Source organism: Notamacropus eugenii, chromosome 3 (assembly GCF_028372415.1).
Source record: "Notamacropus eugenii isolate mMacEug1 chromosome 3, mMacEug1.pri_v2, whole genome shotgun sequence".
Taxonomy (NCBI): Eukaryota; Metazoa; Chordata; class Mammalia; order Diprotodontia; family Macropodidae; genus Notamacropus; species Notamacropus eugenii.
The window spans coordinates 370046292-370066833 of NC_092874.1; the positions used below are offsets into that span (position 1 = coordinate 370046292).

General features: G+C 37.5%; 1 protein-coding gene across 11 annotated transcripts in view; it reads right to left on the reverse strand.

The window, feature by feature from the left end:
* SEMA4D (semaphorin 4D) overlaps positions 1-20542 on the reverse strand; it is a 203552-nt gene that overhangs the window by 127161 nt on the left and 55849 nt on the right. For all 11 annotated transcript variants that reach the window (XM_072597418.1, XM_072597413.1, XM_072597408.1 and 8 more), the window contains exon 2: positions 12846-12931. The gene's annotated coding sequence lies outside the window, so the exon portion shown is untranslated. The remainder of the gene's footprint in view (positions 1-12845; positions 12932-20542) is intronic.

Genomic DNA, 20542 nt, shown 5'->3' on the forward strand with positions numbered 1-20542 from the left:
ACCACTACAGGTTTACGCTACACTTTACCAGGAAAATCCCAAACTGGGTCACAAATAGTCAGACGTAACTGAATGACTAAACAATTACAAAAGGGATTGTATTAGGCAGAATTCTAGCAGAAGGGGTTCTACAAAACTGGCAACATAAGTGTTTCATAATGGTACCTTGTGGGACTGTAACAATAAATGTAGTTCAGCAGGCATGGGATTTTTTTTTTACTCCAGTGTATAAGTCATTCCAGGAACATCAGCTTGGTAAAAAGTAATGAGGAGCCTAAAGTTTGAAAAAAAGCAATCCCATGACCACTGGCAGCAGGGAGGGAAAATGAGTTTCTACATGCATAGGGCCATTCACTTAAGGCACACTGAGTGGTAAACAAAGATTGCCTAAACTTCACCAATTTTGATTTTCCGATTAGCAACTCCATCACATAAATATATGTTGTGCAACTGTTGTTTGTTGATAAGATTCAACTTCTAATTAGAAATTAGCCACATTTCCTATGCAATTATGAGGATTCAACAGGGATAGGAATATTAATAATTTTATACAGGTTCTCTAATTCCAGGACGAAGAGAGTTAACACAAGAATAGCTTTATCAATACTTTTTGTAAATAATCAGTCTAGATTATTTAAAGTAATTAAGAAAATACTTTTCTGTTTTGGAGCCATAGTATGAGGTATGGAGTCTAATAATTCTTAATTAGATCTTTCCCAGTGACATAAAGATTATAGAATTTTTTGATCATTTTACATCTTTGTGGAAAATTGTTAGATTTCTTTTTTTCTTCCTTTTTTTGGTAAAACAATCGAGATCAATGTCTGCTGGTTGATATTAGTTCTCCATTGTCCACTTACTTAAGCACCTTATGACCATGAGACTGTGAATGATATGATGAGGCAGACAGGACTTCTGCAATTCCTATGAAGGAAGGAGAGAACAAAATCTCAAGAGAGGTTAGAGTATGTGAGCATGCTCAGGGGGGTATCAACAATATTTCAGGGAAAATCTTCAGGACTACTACAAAACTAGAATGAGAAATCAGGGGAAATGGTATGAAATGGTAGGGACTGCTCACGTAGCTTTAGCCACTATGGTATGCAAAGAAAGGAGAGGAGGATGCTGTTATTTCAAAATTGGGACTATGTAAGTAGAGGCGAGTTTAAGCCAGAGCAATGGAAAGTGTTATGTAGATGATGCTATGGCGTTAGAATATGGTCATCCTACGCTTCATTCTCTGCACCTTCCTTTCACTTTCCTGCTGTTACCCTAGGACAGAGGTTCTCACCCTCAGATTCACAATTTCAGAGGGTCCATGAATTTGGATGGAAAAAAAAAACCCAAACGCAGCTTTGTTTTCACTAACGTAACTAAAATTTAACATTTCCTTCAATTGTTTAAAAGCACTATCCTGAGAAAGGGCTTCACTAGACTGCTGAAGGGATCTATGACACACACAAAAAGGTTCAGAAATTCTGCTCTGGTAAGAGTTGAATCTTATTTACCAATCCTAGTTCATTAAGAGTTGGTCGGCTTTCTTTCTTTTTTTTTGCTACATGCTTAAAAGAAACCTATTTCTCTAAGACCATGTGGTCATTTGTTACTGAACTGATTCATGTATACCCTTGGGGGTTAAACCCAGATGAGAGGGAATCAAATGAGTGACAACGTGCCCAGGAAGGATTACTAGAATATATTGATGCTGGTAGGTATTCTCTAGCAAAATTTGGGATATTTTTGCTTATACTTTATTATATATGTTATATGTCTCTTTGAGAGATATTTTAGGCTTATACTTTATAACTTCCCCAAAGCAGAGAAAGAACAGGTGAATCTGCTCCAACACTAGCCACAACTGAGCACAGAACAGTACTTTTTTGAGGAAAGGTCTGGAGTAGCTCTACCGAGGCCATGCTTTAGGTACCTGTGGTCTCTGTTCTTCTCTTTTAGATTTAAAAGAAACCCATCCCAGAATGGAGGGTAATGACTAAGGAAAAAGCATGTGTACAAGAAAGGTTCTTTCTAAAGTCAAATTATTTAAGCCTCAAGGTCACTAAAATTTTCTTCTATAATTAAAAAAAATTAACACTAAATTCTTAGCTGTGTTTTTATATAATCAACTTAGCAACTCTTTGTGGTGGTATTACATAAATGATTCTTCCTGCATGTTTGTCTTAATGAGTAAATGGTTAATGAATCTAACTATGTATCTATATTAACTAAACACAGTGCTCAAGAAAATGCTAATTCCCCTTGAATTAGTTTTCAGAGTCTCTAAAATAACTTTCATTCTATATTTTGATACAGCCTTATTTGTGCAAATATGATACAAAATCACTTTTAAATATAGAAATAAACTGATCTTTCTAAATAAAAGGTTAAGGAATCTTTAAACTTTGTTCATCTGAAGTTGACAATTCTTTGCCTTCATTTTTCTAAAAAAGTCTGAATACATAAAATTTCCCCAAATCATGTAGAACTATTCATACAATGCTATTTTCAATTAACTAAACCATCAAGTTTAGTAGATAGCTGTGCCAGAGGATTTTATAGTTGATCCTAGAGGTAAGCCACTGGAATTTATTGAATATTGGAATGACATGGTCAGACCTGCACGTTAGGAAAATAAATTTGACAGCTATGTAGATTGGAGTAGGGAGACTTGAGACAAGATTATTCTAATATTCCAGGCATAATGTGATGAAAGCCTGCACTGCAAAGTCAGTGTCAGGAAGAGACAGCATATCCTGCAAAGACAGAATTAACTGGATATGGTAAGAGACTGGGTATGTGAATTGAGGACAAGGGAGGAACTGAGGATGACAACTAGGTAGTGAACCTGGGTGACTGAGAGGATGGTAATGCCATGGATGATAATAATAAAGTGAGGAAGAGAGGAAGACTTGCAGGAAAGATGAGATCAGTAGTAGACATGAATGAATTAAAAAGCATTTATTAAGAGCTTACTATGTACAAAGCATTGTTGTAGGTGTTATTTATAAAAACAAAAAAGACAGTCCGTTATTTCAAAGAGCTCACATTCTAATGGAGAAATTAAGACCTGAAAAATGTTTCAGGGGCAGGTCAGGTGGAAAGATCCCCTGATCCTTAAGGTTCAGTGGCAAAGCAGAAAGTAATGCCTCTTCTTTAATGCCATTTCCACTAATAAAATCATATCAGTTTCTAATCTTGAATCATATGACAGTGCCAAAGGGTTACATGGCAAAAACTTTCTTGTCTTCAATAGCTGTGGCTATAACACTTGCAGGAGCAGGTACCAGAATGTCTCTCCATAGGAGTTGCTTCCCAGGATGACGGCTACAGGCACAGTGTAGGAAGCACTGTCATTCCCAAGACTCTTGAGTCATGGACTGGCTCCATCAAGGGTCTGAAGGGAGATGGAGGTCAAAGTGGTTGTGTCAGTTTAACTTGAGTTGTACAAGGTGCCCCTTGTCTCTCTCTTGGCATATCTTGCTGCTTAAGCTAGGCTGGTTTGCTTGTCCTCTAGCAGTTGATCAGCAGTTACTACTGGTAGTAGTAAGGAAGTCTGACTCTTCCACAATGATTTTTTCTCACAATGGTTGCTAAATGGGGCTAGGTTTGATGCAGGTCTGGTATTGTTGGCTTAGAGGGAGGCACTGCTATTCACAAAGCTCTGGGTTCAGAGTACTAGGTTGTCTGCACCAGAATGAGAGGAAAAATGGTGGTCAAGGTGGCAGTTTGACTTCTGGGGCACAAGCTGATTCCTCTAGCTTGCTAAGATGTATAAAGAATATCCGGTTTGAAATATCTAATAGGCAAAGCTGGAAGGAGGTACAATGCTAGATAGAGGTCAGGAGATAGATTAAAGCTGGATAAGCAGATTTGAGAATCAGCAGCATTGAGATGACATTTAAATCCATGGAAACTAATGAGCTCACCAAACAAAATAGCACAGAGGGAGAAGACCCAGGATGGAATGCTGGAGAATACCCAGTTAATATGACCTGGATGAAGGTCCAGGAAAGGATGCTGAGGAAGTAGTAAATAAGTAGTCAGACAGGAAGGAGAGAACCAGGAGAGTACAATGTTACAGAGAGAAGAGAATACCAAGAAGAAAGAGGTGACTGATAGTATCAAAGGCAGTAGAGAAGTGAAGAGGGATAAAGATTGAGAAAAGATCATTAGACTGGGCAATTAAGAGCTCATTAGTAACCCTGGAGACTAGTTTCAGTTGAAGGATAAGGTCAGAAGCCGTGCCGCATAGAGATAAAGAGTGAGAGGAAAGAATGCAGAAGTACCAAATGTGCATGGCTTTCTCAAGGAGTTTAGCAAGGAAAAATAAAAGCTTAAAGCTATTAAAAATGAATCGATCAAGTAATGGTTTTTTGAGGATGAAGGAGGATGGGGGCATGTTTATAGATAGTAGACAAATGACTCAAAAACAGGAAGAAACTGAAGTTTGGCGAGAGTGGAGATGATGAAAAGGGCAGTCTGCTAGAGAAGAGGATGGGATGGAAGAGGATCACTTGTGCATGTAGAGGGGTTTGCCTTGGGAAGGAAAAGGGCCCCCTTTTCATGTGAGACAAGAGTGAAGGAGAAAATAGTGGGGAAGACATCTGAGGATCTAAGATGAGGAGAGAGGGGAGAAAAGAGAGCTCTCAGTGAATGGCCTCATTTTTTTTCAGTGAAATATGAGGCAAGATACTTAACTGAGAGGGTGTGAGGAGAGGCATCTATGAGAGGTTTGAGGAGGGATGAGAAGGGTTGTAAAAACTTCTGTAGTGAGTAGGATAGTGAGTCAATTAGTAAGGTGAAAAAGTATTGTCTTGTTGCAGTGAAAGCACAGTTGACACAAATTTATTGTGGAACAGAACAGTTATGTGATTTTCTCTGGCTTTGTTCAAAAGCATATGAGTAGGATATTGTAGGAGACTTGGCAGGTGAAGAGAGTGTTAAGATAAAGGGAAATGGGCTCAAGAGGACCACAGTTGAACTGGTTTGCTAAGGGGTCAAGATGGGAACAGAAGACAAGTATAGCTGGTGCAGGGACGATAGCCTGGGAAAGAACTGAGCTGAGAGATCAAGGGATCAGAAGTCATGGTGAATACAAAGAACAGGATTTGGGGTCGCAAGGCAGAAAGAGAGGTTGAATGGCAACAGGATATGATAAGAGAATTTCAGAGTTCATAAAGATAGAAGTGAAGTCATTGAGGGTGATGGCAATATCAGCAGCATGACCATCTCTGTGTGTAGCTAAGGTGGAATGGAGGAGGTCACATGACATGAGCAAGATAAAGAACTGAGAGAGAACATCAATATATATGCTGAAGTCTGTGAGTCCTAGTCAGACTTCAGGATCCTGATTGTGTGTTTGGTCATTCAAAATGGCAGTTATTGATTTTCCAGCTGATTTGGCTTCCTGTAATGAAAGCAGGATCATCACCCTTGAGATTTGGTTGGGCATGGGAGTTAGAGCTCAGAAGAATGGTTTGGTTCCCTTGCCCAGGAAGCACAAAAGTTTTAGCCTATGATGAGATGGGACTGGGAATGTGTTAGTGGAGTTCCTGCACAGGAGACCTTCTGATCAAACATTGCTGATTACTATGTTGAATGTGAAAGTGGAAGGGAGTGGCATTTTATTTGAATAAACATCTTTTTTTAATCTTGTAAATTATATTCTTTTTATCCTTTGTCATTAGTAAAGTAATTTTTATTGTCTCTTATGGTCCATGAGTATCTCACTGCATTCCAATCCTGGACCTGAATTACTAGACTGGTCATCCTAAATTAGGCTTAGTATATTTGGCCTTACTCAGGAGGAAGTGTTGGAATGATGCTGTGGCTAATAGTTTTGTTAAAGTGTGGGAAGAGTGGTGAAGAAGAAAGGGAGATTCATGAGATTGGATGGGCTGATACAGAAGCCTGGTATCCTATGGCAACAGCAATTTAAGGTATGTGGGAAGAATACTCTCAATGGGATAAGGATGAAGTCCCCACTGATTCTAAAGAATTATCCCTAATTATACCTAATGAACTTGACATGGAAAGCAGAAGTATTATGAGGTTGACTACTCCTAGAAAAGATGAACACTCAACAAAAGGAAAATAAAATGTGTAATGTAAATGAAAATAAACTGTGTGTTGAGCAATTAGAAGCAGAGATAAATGTGCTTTTCATTTTTAAGTACCATGTATTGAAGGCAGAAGATCAGTTTATGCACCTAGTAACAGCATGGTTGAAAAGGAAAATGCTAACGGGATTAAATGGATATGCTAAATGGATATGCTAATGGGAATTAAAAGGATACAAATGACGAGCATGATTTCTGATCAAGAGGTTTCACTGGAGATGTATTAAAATTTTGTGATTAGGGTACAAAGGGGAAAAAAATACAGTAGTGAAGATAAACACTTGGCTCACCAATGGTAGAAAGAAGACAGACCTATCCTATTACTACTTCCTGGGATACTATCTCCCTGGGAATGGTTTCCTCCATGGGGGAATGTGAAGTTGGGTGGGCTTTCACCACCAATGAACTTGGCAGATTTGAGGAGAAAATTAAACAGCAAGTTAATGAGTCATTAGAACAAAGGCTATTTAATAAGAGCACGGTTTAATTATGGGCATCACACAGTTTTTTTTTTCAGTTACAAAGTTCCATCTGCTTGGACTGTTTACAGAGGATTTATTCTTGTAGTCATCCGATCCAGTTAGTTTTCTTTTTCTCTATTTAAATAGCAAAAAAAGAAATCTGCATTGTATTCGTCCTTCGTTGCCAAAGGATACCATGCCATCAGAGAAATGATGATATGACTTGCACTTGACATTGTTTTGAGTGAGTGAGGGCTGTGTAGGTCACCAGCCTTCTCCTCCATAGCCATGTGAATCCAGTGACCAGATATTCATCAGGATGACTGGAGATGACCCAGGATGCACTGGGAGACCTGAGGCCCTTTAGACCAAGGTCTTTGCAGGTACTCCCTTAGGGTGAGGTAATGCCCATTCATTGAATAAGACTGTTTAAGCAGTAGCCAGGGCATGGCCCCTTGAATGAGGCCAAGAAAAAGAAAGATATCAGGCTAGGAAGGAAACAGCAACAGTTACTACTGATAATCACTGCAAAGCCAGGAGGGCCCAGAAGCGCCCTTAAGCAGAATTCACTCTGCAGCAGGTTTCCTAGTGAGGAACAATAAGGAAGATGGTAAAATTTTAGAAAGATATGGATTTAGTCAACTGGATTTATGTCCCTTCCCTTAGTACCCCTGCCTTTTTGATTCTTTATAATCCACCTGCTTCAGGGGAATTGAATACAAACTTTTGGTCAGACTCCTACCTGAACTGCACCTAACTTTAGCTATTGGTGTTTCCCAGCAGACCTGAGTAAATCAGGTTGAAATATTTGTGTAAGATTAGAGCAGCTTCAACAGTCAAGACAAATAATGCTATCCATACAAATGGGTACGCTGAGTATGTAGAGAGGAGGCACTGTGTCCTTTCCACCATGCTCCATGGGTGAAAGGTGGCACTATTCTTTCCCCCAAAGAGCTTTAAGTATGGTTTTTGAAGCATGGAATCATTGCATCATAGATTCTAGAGCTAGAAAGAACTTTAGGAACCAACAAATCTAATTCAGTGCTTTACAGTTGATAAAATTGCCCACAATCACAAAGGGAGACACAAAATGTATGAGGCATAATATGAACCCAGGTCTTCTTGACTCTATGTCCAATGCCCTATTAAATCCAATTTACTTGTAAGTCATGGCATCACCTTCCTTATGTCATGGTCCTCTTTGAGAATGAAGGACAAACAACTTTTGCCTCCAAGAAGCCATATCTTTGATAAGACAGTACTACCCTCAGAAGGAGGAGGGCTCCCTAGCCCTCCAATGATTTCTTGGATCCAGCATCCAAGAAGATTTACCTGATAAGGATCGATATTTAGAATTAGTCCTGGTTGATTCTGTGGCCTTTCTTTATTTCATTTCCTACATGAAGTCACCTGAGCTTGAAGGTTTCTAGCCTAATAACTGGCAAGTCTTATTTGTGCTACTTTTAATCCCTTCCCAAAGGATTTGGACACCTCCTTTCTAGAATGAGTTTGAGGGACTAAGGAGGAATTATTGAAAAGTACTATGAGTTTTGATTGGTTGTTGTCCTTCATTCTCCAAGAGGACCAAAATGACATCACTTTGTTGGAGTCAAGGCTTAGGGTATTCGACTGTGGCTAATCAGACCAGTATGAGCTCAGAACACTTTCTCATAGGGTGGGCACAAATAGTCCATATGCTTTCTAATGATACAGGGAGATGAAATTGTTTCTACAAAGTTAGGGAAAAGGTAAACTCATCTACTTCCCTCCCCCCACCCAGTATATGTCAAGGATGATGGAGTTCATTTTAATGAGGGTCCAACATCATCATCACTGTTGTAGAACCAATGTTTCCCATTTTTAAAATAGGGTTAGAATTCTCTAAAAGTCCACAAAGCTGTCCCTGGGACTTGATTGGCTCCTGCCTCCCTTGACACAGCTTCATGGTCACCTAAAGGCACAAAAAGTCTCACCCACATTGCCAACTTTGTAGATTTCTGCAGACCATTAGTCGTTATATTCTGCCAAGATGACCAAGCATATTTCCTTATCAAGAGCAGTGTGTCCAGAATATCCAAGTGCCACTATATCTTTGTTGCATATCCTTTCTGTGTTGGTTTCTTTACAGAGTCCAAAAAAAAAAAAAGTCAAGGGGTCCGTTCTTATTTGCTGAGTAGCACTAATCCAGTTTGCTTTCAGTATTATTATGCAGTAAGTCTACTTCATTCAGAACACTCAACAAACAACCAGAAAATTCTGGACTCAGCACTTTCTTTACCATTCCAAGCAGTTTCCTCCATCACTCACTGAGATAATTGCTTTGCCTGGATAGGAACCTGCTCCCTGATCCATACAGAAGACTCTCCATACAGAATTACAATGACTCTTCCAACCATGCTGTTTTGACATCATCTTGTCACACACACCCCCCTCTGTATTTTCACCTTTTTTCTCTCAACTTGACTAAGATGTGAGCTGTGAGGCTATCTCATCTGGTCCTAACCTGCCAGCTAATGTTGGGATGAAATGGGAAGCACTTACACATCACTGAATAGTTCTAAAAGGGGGCTCTGTAAAGAAAGTCAAGGAGAAGCTAGTGAAATTTCTCCTGCTTTCACTGTTCTCTAACCTGTGAAACAAAGAGTCTGAAAAATACAATTCATCAGTAATTTCTATAGAGTCTTGTTGCTATCAAGTATCATTTTATAAGTATTATCATATTTATAAGACTTATTTTATAAGTGTTCCCAACAAGACTGTAAACTTCACTATATTGGGTGGGTAAATTTTTTTCCATTGCTCTCCAGCTTATCAGATCTTCTGTTACTACAATTTATTTTAAAAAATCAACAGTACCTTTCAAGTTTTATATTAGGTGTACTTCAAAATATATTCCTCAGTGTCATACCAATCAAATTACCAAAGAATTACTTCATAGTTAGAAAAAGTGACAAAGTTCATCTGAAGCAATAGAATTTCAAGAATCACAAGGGAAGTAATGAAAAAAAGTGGGAAGGAAGGTGTCTTAGTAATACTAGACCTCAAACTATACAGCAAAAACAGTGGTCATCAAGACAACCTAGTAATGGTTAAGAAAGAGAGGTTGATCAGTGAAAAAGATTAGGAATATCATATTCAGAAGCAAAAGAGCACAGTAACCTAATGTTTAATAAACTCAAAGACCAGCTATTGGGATAAGGACTCACTATCAACAAAAACTACTGGAAAAAGTGGAAAGCAGGCTGGTAAAAATTGGGTACAGACCAACATTTCACATTGTTTACCAATGTTAGCTCCAAGTAGGAACCTGACCGAAATATGAAGGGTGACATCATAAATAAATTAGGAGGATAGGGAAGAAATTACCTTATAGATCTATGGATACGGGAAGAGTTCATAACTAAAAGATAGAGAGGATCACAGAAGATAAAAAGGACAATTTAGATTATGTAAAATTAAAGTTTCTGCACAAACAAAACACTAATGCAGCTAAAATTAGAAGAGAAGCATGTAACTGGGGGGAAAAATCTGTGGCAAGTTTCTCTGATAAAGGTCTCTTTTCCAAGCTATATAAGCAAGGGATTAAAATATGTAAGAATAAGAGCCATTCCTCAACTGAATAATGTCAAAGGATATGAAGAAGTAGTTTTCACTGGAAGAAATCCAAAATACTCATAGCCACAGGAAAAAAGTTCCAAATCACTAATAATTGTTGCTGTTCTTGTTTTTCAGTAATTGTCATTCATGTTTGACTCTTTGTGAACACTTTCAGGAGTTTCTCAGCAAAGGTACTGGAGAAATTTGCCATTTCTTTCATTTTACAGATGAGGAAACTGAGGCAAACAGGGTTAAATGATTTGCCCAGCGTCACACAGCTAGTAAGTGTCTAAAGCTGAATTTGAATTCAAATCTCCTTAATTCCAGGTTTAGCACTCTATACACTGTGCCATTTGGCTATCTCCACTAATAATAAGAAAAATACAAAGTGAAACAACTCTTAGGTTATACCTAAGATTGGTACAGTTGACAAAAGAGGAACATGACAAATGTTGGCTAAGGGAAAACAGAGTATTGATGCCCTGTTGGTAAGGCTGCGAACTGGTCTAGCCATTTTGAAAAGCAGTTTGGAACTATGCCCTCAACATTATTAAATTGTTCATCCCCTTTGGCCCAGTGATGTCACTACTAGATGCATATCTCAAAAAGATCAGGGAAAGAGGAAAAGGAGCCATGTGTACAAAAATATTTATAGCTGTTCTTTGTAGTGGCAAAGAACTGGAAACTGAGGAGGTACCTATGAACTGGGAAATGGCTTAACAAATTATGGTATATGAATAGTATATGAATAACATTTTGTTGTAAGAAACGATAAAGATGATGGTTTTCTGAGAAACCTAGGAAAACTCATATAAATGGACGTAGAACGAAGTGAGCAGAGCCAGGAAAACAATTGATACAATAACAACAACATTGTTTAGAGATGACAGCTAACTCTGAAAGTTTTCATTTTACTAGCTTGTTTTTAAAAGTGTTGATGATCTCTCCCTCCCACTCCCCCAATCCTGCCCAACAGAACAATAAAAGACAAAAATAACGAAACAACACCCTGATGTTAAACACAGTCTAGTAGAACAAATTCTATACCATCTATGTCCAAATATACATGTTTCTTTCTAGAGTTTAAGTTTGTCACCTGTCTGGAAGGAGATTGTTCGTATGATTCATCTTTAGTCCTTTAAACTCTGGAAGACTTAAGAACATTGAGGAATACAATAACTAACCATACTTCCAGAGGATCCAGGATGAACTATGGTACCCACCTCCTGCCAGAAAAGTGGATTCAAAGTGCAGATTTTTGAAACGTTTTTTGGACATGGCCAATGTAGGGATTTGCTTCATTTTGCTTGACTAAGCATGTTTGGAGGGTTTTGTTTCTTTTTTTTATTTTTTTTGAATGGAGGAAGTGAGAGGGTGAGAAAATAGATTTTTTTTTGTTAATTTTAAACATTTTAATTGAATATATTATGTATACATGTATACCTGTGCATATATATACATATATATATATGTGTGTACCTGTATGTATGTATTTATTTCTCCACTCTCCAGAGAATGATTCCATGTAAAAAATTAAAAAGAGAAAGAAAAGCAATTCATCAAAATTAACTACATATACTCCAAGTCTGATAGTATATTCAGTGCTCCATACCCACAGTACCTGGCTTCTGCAAAGAAGGGAAGAAGATGCATTTTTGTATCTCTTTTGTGGGGCCAGCACTGCTATGTGTTCTCACTTCCATACAGTTTGGCCAAAGTACACCTTACACACTCATTCAGAGAACAGCACCTAATACCAGAAATTCAGATGACTGACTGATGTTGCCCCACCAAGAATGTTCTACTAATGTTCTACATACACAGTGTTAACAGATGAGTAAAATGCAATATTTAGAGAGATTACTTGAGTGTTGTCTCCAAGAGAACATTAAGAAGTTAATAACAGCCTAGTAAAACCATTCAGCTGGTAGTCACTGACTTTTGCAGCATATGTCCTTAACAACTTTACTAGTGCAAAGGTGAATTTACTCTAGATAAAGGACAAATGGATAATGCCAAGGGCTGTCCAAGGAACCACTTCTCTGGACTCAAGAGCACTGGTACCTTGGCAATGCCACAGAGAAGATAGTTCACATTGTTTTCCTGTAAAACGACTTTGTTATATCTTACAACAAGTGAGGTGTGTGTGTATATGTGTGTCCACATGTGCATGTGTATACATGTTATATCCATGTATGTGCATGTGTGGGTATGAGTGTGACATATACATCTCTTTTCAAGTATCCAATGAATACTTTTTTGACTCAAAGGTAGACCCACCTGTTACTTTTCATATAAGAAATGTAAATAAGAGCTAATAATATCATTTCTTCAATTATATAGCATATATAAGTATGTCTAGAACAATCCTCACGTACTTATTAGCCCTGTGACCCTGGACAAGTCACTTAACCCTTTTTGCCTTAGTTTCCTCATCTGTAAAATGATCTGGAGAAGAAAATGACAAACCATTCCAGTATCTTTGCCAAGAAAAGCCCAAATGGGGTCATGAAGAATCGGCCACAACTGAAAACGACTGAACAACAACAAAGGAACACCTAAATATTTGCTGATTATTTGGTCAAATAATGATTGAGATATTGAGAAAGTTAACAGCTGATTTCTAAACAAACCAAAACACATAATTTTACAGGTTTATTTCTTTACTCACCAAATGATCCAATGTTTTCAAATAACTTGATGTCACATTCCAGATATATGGATATAATTCTTCTTACTATCTAGAATCAGTAGAATCTGAAATAATAATAGAAAAATGGAATTTCATTTTTGAAATAATGATACTGGGGATAAAAGATGTATAATCACCACTATGTAATAGCAAGGATGATAAGACTTTTTATATTACTTTTACATTAAGTACATTTCTGAAAAGGAAGCTTTCAATCAAGGGCATTGTAGATGAGATGAGATGATATCAACACATTATGTCCATTACTAAATACATTATAAATAGATAAATACATTATAAATAGATAAATACATTAATTGGACCTGACAATTGAGCCTCAGAAAGACTCAATAACTCTCACTAAAACAGAGATCAATCCCATTTTCCAGAGGACCAATGATGAGGCACGCTACATAACCAGAAAGAAAGGTGATGCACTAAAAGGGTAGAAAGAGACATATATTTTCAGGAAAAGTTAATTCAGGAAATTTTTAAAAATTTTGTTTGATTATGCATCTTTCTTCCAAGGATTTTGTTTTTCTATTTTTTTCCAATGGTAGGGGGAAGAGGTGGGGAAAGCATATTTTTGTTAATTAAAGCAAATTAAAATTTTAAAATGATAGGTATGTGGTTCCTATTTTTAGAATTCATTTGATAACATTTAAAGAGAGTGTAATTTCTGGAAAGCAGTCTAGAGAAACTAGGCTTACACCAAAATTTCAAACAGTACTTGGCCTTTTGGCTAAGGCCAAGTGTTTTTGAAGCTATAATCAAGGTCAACTGAACAAATGATCAAGTCACAGGTTGATCATAGATGAAAATATTTCTCTCTCTTCTTTCAGGTACGTCATAGCTTGAACATGTAACGTTAATTGAAAAATGTTTTCCCTTCTCTTTTTGGCCTTGTAATATTAACTGATAAACTTGTCATCCAAAATCTCCAACAGTATATAGCACAGTAATCTCCAAATGGATACATGCCTAATATGTAAAGGTCAAATAAACAAATTAGAAAAGCAGAGTACATACATTTTTGCTACTACAAGCAGGAGAAATAGAGAATATTACAAAAGATAAAATAGATAATTTTGATTATATAAAATTTAAAAGCTTTTACATAAACAAGATAAATCAAATCAGAATTAGAAAACAGTAAATTGGGAAAACGACACTTTTCAACAAAATTTCTCTGATATGGGTCTAATAACCAAGATATACATATATAAATGGAATTGATAAATACATATATAAACAAAAGTTAGTGCCCAATAGCTAAGTTCTGAAAGCTGAATTCTTAAAAGATATGCAAGGTATCAACAATCATATGAAAAAATGCTATAAATCACTATTAAAACAACTGATTTTTTTATTTTATACGTATTAGATTGGCAGAGATGACAAGGGAAAAGACAGTTGTTGGCAGGATAATGGGAGACAGGCACAATGATGTACTACTGGCAGACCTGTAGAGTAATACAGATGTTCTGGAAGACAATTTGGAATTATAACCAAAGAGTCACTGATCTGTACAAATCCTTTGACCTAGAGATACCTCTATTCCAAAGAGATCAAAGGCAAATGGAAAATAACTAGCATGTATATAAATACCTACAGCAGCACTCTTTTTGTTTTAGTAAAGAAATGGAAGCAAAGTGAATGCCCATCAATTGGAGGATGGCTGAACATATGAGGATGAACATAACAGAATATAATTGTGCCATAAAAATTATGAAAGGGCCCAGATTCACAGAAACCTTTGAAAACTTGCATGAATTGAGACAGAGTAAAGTAAGCAAAACCAGGACAATAATTTATATACTGATTACAACTTTGAAAGACTTAAGAACTCTGATCAATGCAATGACTAACTCAGAAGACAGATAATGAACCATGTTGCTCACAGGTTGGAAGAGAGGTGAAGCAACTGGAGGATTAAACTGAAGACAGTTTCAGATACAACATAAATGTATTTTTCTTGATTATCCCTTCTGTTATAAGAGAGGGCTTATAACCCTCTGGGGGAAATTGGGGATACAGATAGAAATGCAAAAAAAAGGTACCAATGAAACACACAAATATATAAAGAAGAGAACAAAAACAAGTTCAGAAGGGGAAACAGAAATGAAAGATAGTCCTGGTAACATCTAGTTAAAATTGATGTACACTTTAAAAAAGAGCCTAAGCTACACATGGGAGATTCGTATACAATCCTCTTTTTCTACCCTTTGCATTTTGAAGTGTTCATTTTCTTTTGATGATTGTCAAGTTCATAATAAAAATATATATATTTAAAAAAGAAGATAATGTCTACTTCTGTTTCATTCATCTCTTCTCAATCTCTACTTTCTATCATTTGGTCATGGAGTGCATCAGGAGAGGTTCTGTCTTGATGAGTACAAATAAATTATACGATCATAGATCTCAAGCTGGAAGGGACTTCAGAAGCCATGTAATATAATTCCTTCATTTTACAATGAGGAAACTGAGGTCCACTGAGATTACGTGATTTGACTAAGCTCGCATACATAATAATCATCAGAGTTAAGATTTAAACTCATGTCCTTTGACTATAGTCAGGGTTCTTTTCCACTGTTCTACCACATCTCTATATTTAAGAATATGTATGAAAAGGAATTATGTAAATACTATTATTACCATTAAATTTTACTTTCAACAAATGACTCAAAATGTAAACTAAGGAAAATTTCACCAAAAACATTTTAACAAGGTCCCTCATTTAGAAGTATAAATTAACAAAATAATGGTAAAGTTAATAACATTAAGATTATAGATTCTCATGGTTGTTAACTGAAACCAGTTTCATGCAATAATATACTAGAGTGCCCTGCTTAAAGAAAAAAAATCTAAGCATAAAATCTCAAAACTTATAGATTTATTAAGGGATGATTACTTACTAACCAGGAATAAATTTGTCGCAATGCTTTTCAAAGACATTTTGCCACTACTGTTTGCAATTGTGGATCTACCAGGTTCGTTTAGCTGTCCACACCTAAATCAATCTCAGCTGCTTAGATGTTAGATGTAAAACTAACACACAAACGAGCAGCAGGACTTTGAAGGTAGCTGTTAGTACCTAAGGTAGTTCTCCAAACTGTGCAGTGTGCCTCCTTTTTTAGGCTGGGGCAAAGTGGTGGTGGGGAGGAGAGGATGCAAGATACTGAGAAGCAGGCAGCAATGGCTAGAACTGTTGAATATTTCTTAGTACAGCTCCCACATAAATACGTGCATTGTTTTCAATGAAAACAAAGCTCAAATCAAAGACAACAAAAATGAGATTAACACTGGGAATTTGTTCTGACAGTGAATGCAGTGCAGTGATTATTTAATATGGTATTTGCAAACAAGGTCAAATATGAGCAAGGGGAGGAGACACAATCTGTCACTATCAAAATCTGTCAGCATATGCTCATGACAAATGAACTGTTTGCTGTCCTTGAATGTGAGGGATATAAATTCAAAAATCAAGCCCTCTTTGTGTGGAAGTTTGAAGTACCACAATATCTACATCATCGCTCATTTTTATAAGTACAATACGATAACCTGGTCTCAAAAAAAAAAAACAACACTAAGTTTAAAAATGGGAAATAAATCAAGAATGAGAATATATTTAATCATTTGGAATTTTCAACAATTAAATTATTGCCTATAATTGTTCTTAAGGAGAAATAATAGCTCTTTGTGATAGACAAATACATAACCAACTTGAAAAAGACCACTGAAATAGCTAAAACAGGTACAAAGCAAACAGAGACCATTTAAGTGGGGAAATACAGAAACATAAAGTGTATGTGTAGATTAAGATAGGAAGAGAATTTTTCCATAGAAAATTAGATGCTTTTAACAAGTAAAACAAACATTTTCAAAAGCCACCTCAGTGACATCGAAAGGATTCCTCACATCACATAAGGCTTCCTATAGAAGTGCTAAGTATAAAAAAGTCTCATTCCTTGGGAGCAATGTTGGTTATTACTTGTAACCATTGACACAGTCAAACTGATGCTTAGTGAATCCTACACAAAACAGCTTTGAATGGTTCCATGTGTAGATTAACGTGATAGGAAAGAAAATTGTGTCTGATGACTTTATAATCAATTAAGAAATTAAAATCTTTATATTTTCTACTACAAGTAGTTAAAGAAACTGCTGACATACTTAAAATGCAAACCTATTGAGTACAGTATGGTATAATGGACAGCATACTGGGATTAGGGTCAGGAAGACTTTGGACAAGTTACTTAAGTCCTCTATGCCTCAGTTTCCTCATGTGTAATGAAAGGGTAAAACTACATGTCCTCTGAGGTACTTTCAAAATACTGTCTCTTTGAGACCCGTTTCATAACGAACAGTTCATGAAAAAGGCAGAATATGTGTTGTTGTTATTTCTACAAAGGGAAAATATTTAAATTGTCAAAGGTTGCAAGCCAGTTTAACACTGCCACTGTTATGGATGGTTGTGCAAATAGAAAAAAAATTTTGACAGAGGCTCAAGAAATAGAGTAGTAAGTAATGGCTATTAATTTCCCCTAACAGGATTGCCTTTAGGACCCTACGAAAATTTGAATGTAACTGTGTGGTGGTGGTATCTCTGGGAATTTCAGATATGCTAGTGTGACAGCAGGTTGAACAAGTGAGCCAAATGCTAGAGAAGTGGAGTGTCTCACATACCTAAGAGTGAGAGTTCTTAAGTGTGACATTGTGTGAGGTGTTCACATCCCACTTTATCTGTAAGCTCCACTTAAACATACATTTGTCAGTTACATTTGGAGAGCATTGGAGGATATCAACCCATTTTTTTTCCATTACACTATAATGTTTGTATAATCTATGGCAATACCATACCAAGAGAAAACTTTAATATAAATGACAGATTTTTTAAAATGATGTCAGATGGGAGAACTGTATTTGACCCTGTATTTGACTCTCTTAATAAGAGCTCAGACAATTTCAGGACAAATCACACGTCTAAAAACATTACTTAAAAATAGTACAGTTGTACATTTTGGACACACAGAAAGCAAAACAATCTTGTAATGAGAAATATGACTAAAGAGGAACATAGGTTTTCAAACTGTTATAAGAGTAATCGATTTTATTTAAGATGATCCATTAAAAGAAAGGCTCTTTGCAAAATTATGTGAAGATACTGGAGCAGAGCAGAGGACACTGTCATATTTGTGGAACACTTGCTGGCTTTCTCCTGTTGTACTGGGCTAACAGCCAGGCCCTGCTGTGAACCCCTCTAAGCCCAGTTGTTTACATAGAATTAAGATCCGGAAGTACCCCTAGGCCAGCAGCACCATGGAAAATTAATTATGTAAAAGAAAATAGATTGTAAAATAGGGGAGACTCCAGAGACATCATACCCCAAATCAAAGACTATGTTTTTGACAACTGCCTGAGCAATCTCTTAACTGATGTGGCATCTAGCATTTAGGAGACAAAAGCGATCTTGGAGGATGTGGAAGTTGTTGACTTGTCAAAACCCTCACAATTTTATACACGCCATTGCAATAGAAACAAAGTACCAGGATGAAGACAGTAGGACACCATGAACTGAACCAATAAATGAGAAAGGGCTTATTTCTTCCCCTGTCTCTTCCGGGTCCATGGCACTGAGAAATAAACCTGGGTTCTGTTTAGTTTGTCAGGACAGGAAACCGTTTGGACCTCAGAGCTAGGATTCCAGGCAGAATATTGCAGCCAGCCAGCTCAGCAGAGAAGCCAAGAGGATACCTGGGATTTGAGCCCAAGGAAGGGTTTTGGACGTGGAGCTTGGGACTAAGTTATTCCCTTGCCTTCCCCAGAATATGAGATGGTACGGGGGGAATTATGCCTCCCCCTCCCACTGTGTGACAGTATGTTTTTAGATTTATTATACCGTTGAAGCAAATATTACTTTGATGATAGTGGTTAAATAGAACTGGAGAGTAGAGGAACAATTAGGGGAATACCACTGGTGAGGGCTGGAGCCAAGGGCAGAGCCTAGACATATCAAACAGCCTTGAGGGTATCAAAGAACCCCAGGGATGGGGTGAAATGTAACATACCCAGTCTTCAGACGATGGGGTCAGAGTAGTCAGTGTTCCAACTAGATAAGTTCTTATAGTTCTTGATACATCATTCTATGTGTCTTTCCTGATAAAATCTCAGCTCATTGAGAAAAAGTTGTTTTTTTTTTTTTATTTGTATCCCCAGCACCTTGCACTATGCCTAACACACACGAGAAGTTTAATAAATGCTTGTCAGTTGATGGTACTCAACTTCAGAATTTTGGGAGATTTAGAAGAAGCCCCCCTGCTGTGATGGGTGGATGTGTTGACAATTTAGAAGAGACTGTAAACCAAAGGGAACATGGGGAACATGGGGAGCAAGTCCCAGATTGTTAGTTCTGAAAGAGCAGATAGCCTGCCTTTAGCAACTCCAGGAAGCCGAGTATTTTGCAAGAGAGCTTGGATAGCTTAGAATCATTCAAGAGATTTAGTAATTACCCAGTTAAAAGATGTCTAGGGGTTGTAAGCAGCCTCAGTCAGCTCCAGAGGCATTAATCTCCCCATAAGAAGTGATCCAGACCTTTAAAGATAAAAAAGGGGAGTGGGAAGAAAAGAGAGTAGGGGGCTAAACCCTTATGGGACCCAATCTGAAGAAGAGCTCTACTAAGCCGTTGGGAAGGCAACCTGGGAATGTCTATCCCTGTTCTCAGGTGAAGAGAATCTACTTCCTCCCCCTCTTAAATCTGGCCTTCAGTGCTTGTAACATCTTCAACCCCAGAGAAGTTACAACCTAATTGGACTCAGCAGCATAGGCAAATTCCATGCTGATGCCCATCATTCCCATACCCTGTCCCTCCATTATACAGTAGTGACCTCTTAGCTACTGTAGTAACTGCTGCAGTGAATAATCCCCTTCCCACGCCACCTCTTTCATTTTCCAGTGAAGAACATAGTGAAGTAGCACAGGATGAACAGAAATGCATGAGGAGTAATTACATTACCTCCCACACACCTCCCACCAAATTTACCCGACCCCTTCCAAACTTTCCAACTGTCGTGTTAGGTGGTAGAGGACCACTGACCAGCCTCCTTAGCCTGGATGACACTCAACTAAAACTGACTCTTCAACGTTATCAATAATCCCTTCCTTGCCACAACTAGTGGCCTTTTCTCAACCTTCATCCTTCTTGACTTCTCTGTAACATTTGACACTAATGACCACCCTCTTCTACTGGATATCTACCTTCTCCTCTCTGGGTTGTCTTAATACTGTTCAGTCTTGGCTCTCCTCCTACCTGTCTGAACACTTCTTCTTAGTCTCCTTTGCTGGATCATTCTCCATTTTATGATGCAACACCGCTACCGTCTACCTATGAGTGTAGCCCAAGGCTGTATTAAAACCCTTTTTTGATTCTCTCTGTACAGTTTCACCCGATGATTTCCTGAGCTCCCATGGAGTCATTATTATTATTTACAATAACAACAAAACCCCTAGCATTTATATAGCACCTACGATGGGCAGGGCACTGTGCTGAGGCCTTTACAAATATTACTTCAGTTGATTGTACATTTAGCTTGAGAGGTAGGTGCCATTATTATCCCCATTTTATGAGATGGGGAAAATGAGGCAATAAATAACCTGCCCAATGTCACACAGCTATTAAG